Below are 4,038 nucleotides of genomic sequence, written 5' to 3'. Positions count from 1 at the left end.
AGGTGTCTTTTATACTGATAACAAGTTCAAACAGGTGCCATTAATACAGGTAACGAGTGGAGGACAGAGGAGCCTCTTAAAGAAGAAGTTACAGGTCTGTGACAGCCAGAAATCTTGCTTGTTTGTAGGTGACCAAATACTTATTTTCCACCATAATTTGCAAATAAATTCATAAAAAATCCTACAATGTGATTTTCTGGGAAAAAAATGTCTCAATTTGTCTGTCATAGTTGACGTGTACCTATGATGAAAATTACAGGCCTCTCTCATCTTTTTAAGTGGGAGAACTTGCACAATTGGTGGCTGACTAAATACTTTTTTTCCCCACTGTACATTGGAGAAAAACTGCAACTTAAATACTGTAGTTTTTGTATTACCTTGTGAATTAAATCAAAGTATAGTGGCTGGTGAGGGTCTACTTAGGGAGAGTGGGTCCACCGAGAGACCGAAGTGACATGAGAGGAGGCATCACACATACTTCAGGGAAGTGTCTGATGTCCTCCCAGCCACCCTGTCCCAATTCCTTTGATAGAGCCCATCTCCACTCTCACCAATAACCACCATTGAATCTTAGCTATAATGGCAAACAAGGAATAATAATACATTGACATCCTCTCCTGATCTGTCCAGATCTCTTATTAATTTTATAGCAAGTTTGCAAGTCACAAAAATAGTTAAATCCCAAGCCAAACTTATCTCTCTCCACCTCCCCCTCACAGTTTCTCCCCCCTTTGCTCCACCCAAGCCAAGCTTGTCCCAACCTCCCATCATTGCCCACCCTTGCCCACCCAAGCCAAGCTTGTCCCTATATCCCATCCTTGCCCACCCTTACCCACCCAAGCCAAGCTTGCCCCAACCTCCCATCATTGCCCACCCTTGCCCACCCAAGCCAAGCTTGTCCCAACCTCCCTCCCTCTCAGACACACTTATTCCCATCCATCCATCGACTTCCTCGTCCATTCTCATTTATTCCCACACAGCATATACCCTATGCATCCAGTAGATGCGAGCCTCAACTGGAAGCCAGTGGAGTGTGCGGAGGAGTGGGGTGACATGAGAGAACTTGGGAAGGTTGAACACCAGACGGGCTGCAGCATTCTGGATAAGTTGTAGGGGTTTAATGGCACAGGCAGGGAGCCCAGCCAACAGCGAGTTGCGGTAATCCAGACGGGAGATGACAAGTGCCTGGATTAGGACCTGTGCCGCTTTCTGTGTGAGGTAGGGTCGTACTCTGCCAATGTTGTAGAGCATGAACCTGCAGGATCGGGTCACCAATTTGATGTTAGCGGAGAACGACAGGGTGTTGTCCAGGGTCACGCCAAGGTTCTTTGCACTCTGGGAGGAGGACACAATGGAGTTGTCAACCGTGATGGCGAGATCATGGAGCGGGCAGTCCTTCACTGGGAGAAAGAGCAGCTCCGTCTTGCCGAGGTTCAGCTTGAGGTGGTGATCCGACATCCACACTGATATGTCTGCCAGACATGCAGAGATGCGATTCGTCACCTGGTATTCTACACTGTATACTACAATATTCTATAGTAAGCACTACACGATCGAGGGATACCACAGTGTGGAGTATAGGATTCTACAGTATACTAGTTTACTACAGTTTACTACAGTTTACTACAGAATTCTATAGAATTCTATAGTACACTGTACTATTTTTTATGTGGGTAGCTACTGCAATATATACTGAAATATTGACTGTTTTGAAATGTGCTGGGAAAATCAGGTCATGAGTGCAAAACATAGACACTTCTGGATTATTCCCTATACTCACAAGCTGAAATAGACCCTTGACAAGCTTCTCACACTGATGTCCATAGATAGTGCTGAAGCAGTTGGTTGGTGGCTCTTTGATGACTAATGTTCGACACTGGGTGTTAAAGAGAGAGTTTTGTCATACTGTATCTTCTCAACAGGGGAGATGCCCAGGGTAGTGAGTTTCCCGCTGGCACAGTGTGTGGGTTGTGGTGGAATATATAATGCCCTGTCCTTTTTTGGTCGGACATGCTGCTGAGTTTATTCATAATTCAAAGCTGTGTGTCTGTACAACAATTTCCATCAATCATTTATAATGATGGTAAAAGAACAACATTGAACTGAAATGGTACATTTTGTCCATTTTCCTTGCCTTTGTCTGTAAATCCCTCCATCCCTCTGCGAGAGGAGAGATCCAGTTTATGTGGTGTATTTTCTGCAGTGTCACCTTCCCTGCTTTAGCCTGGCTCAAGGATATTTCTTTGAATCCTTTTAGGAGCGACCGTAAATGTAGAGTATCAAATTACACAGCCAGCCATTAAACCAGGAGGGTATTTGATACAGATGTGACTTCCAATAAAAATAAACAGAGATTTCAGCTCAGCTCCACATTATTTGGTCAGTGAGGAAAGGAAAGGAAACATATTTTTAAGAAGATTGTATGTGTTTCCTTAATGCACACAGCTTTTGCTCATTTGCATAGTTAATTGTTTAATTATAGCATTTTAGTCATTTTCTTTATTTGCTGCAATAATGTGTTATCATCACACACTGTATCACGTTTCTTTTGTCTTAGTATACAAAATAAAAAAACTTTTCCTTGACAATAATTATTCTCCTCTTCGACTGTGCATTATCAGCAGTTCTTACTTTCAGCCGATTTTTAGGGTTCTGTATCTGTACTCCCAAAGTTGTTAATTGTTTTTGTGCTAGTCAGTTAGCTAGCCATTCTCAACTGTTAGCAGCCAATGGCTAGCAGATTCTTACTGGCGCAAAAAATGTATGATTACCATAATTTTCCAGAGTCATTACTGAATTATTTCATGTAACAAATCAAACATTAAACCTCGTAAATAATTCATGCTAATTAATGGAAACCTTGTAAACAATTCATTTAGACCCTGCGTTTATTTTAAACAGCCGTTTATTTGCTGAATTGTGTGCTGTCGCCCAGCTATTAAAAGGGACAGGCGGCTGTTTGAGACTCGCCGTTTTATGGTATTTACTTTCTGAGAAACAGCGATACTGGCCGTACAGTGAGGGAAAAAAGTATTTGATCTCCTGCTGATTTTGTACGTTTGCCCACTGACAAAGAAATGATCAGTATATACTATTTGAACAGTGAGAGACAGAATAACAACAAAAAAATCCAGAAAAACGCATGTCAAAAATGTTATAAATTGATTTGCATTTTAATGAGGGTAATAAGTATTTAACCCCCTCTCAATCAGAAAGATTTCTGGCTCCCAGGTGTCTTTTATACACACTCTTAAAGGGAGTGCTCCTAATCTCTGCTTGTTACCTGTATAAAAGACACCTGTCCACAGAAGCAATCAATCAATCAGATTCCAAACTCTCCACCATGGCCAAGACCAAAGAGCTCTCCAAGGATGTCAGGGACAAGATTGTAGACCTACACAAGGCTGGAATGGGCTACAAGACCATCGCCAAGCAGCTTGGTGAGAAGGTGACAACAGTTGGTGCGATTATTCGCAAATGGAAGAAACACAAAGAACTGTCAGTCTCCCTCGGCCTGGGGCTCCATGCAAGATCTCACCTCGTGGAGTTGCAATGATCATGAGAACGGTGAGGAATCAGCCCAGAACTACACAGGAGGATCTTGTCAATGATCTCAAGGCAGCTGGGACCATAGTCACCAAGAAAACAATTAGTAACACACTACGCCGTGAAGGACTGAAATCCTGCAGCGCTCGCAAGGTCCCCCTGCTCAAGAAAGCACATATACAGGGCCGTCTGAAGTTTGCCAGTGAACATCTGAATGATTCAGAGGAGAACTGGGTGAAAGTGTTGTGGTCAGATGAGACCAAAATCGAGCTCTTTGACATCAACTCAACTCGCCTTGTTTGGAGGAGGAGGAATGCTGCCTATGACCCCAAGAACAACATCCCCACTGTCAAACATGGAGGTGGAAACATTATGCTTTGGGGGTGTTTTTCTGCTAAGGGGACAGGACAACTTCACTGCATCAAAGGGACGACGGACGGGGCCATGTACCGTCAAATCTTGGGTGAGAACCTCCTTCCCTCAGCCAGGGCA

Source organism: Coregonus lavaretus, assembly GCF_964263955.1.
Source record: "Coregonus lavaretus genome assembly, chromosome: 9".
Taxonomy (NCBI): domain Eukaryota; kingdom Metazoa; phylum Chordata; class Actinopteri; order Salmoniformes; family Salmonidae; genus Coregonus; species Coregonus lavaretus.
This window is presented reverse-complemented; position numbering follows the sequence as displayed.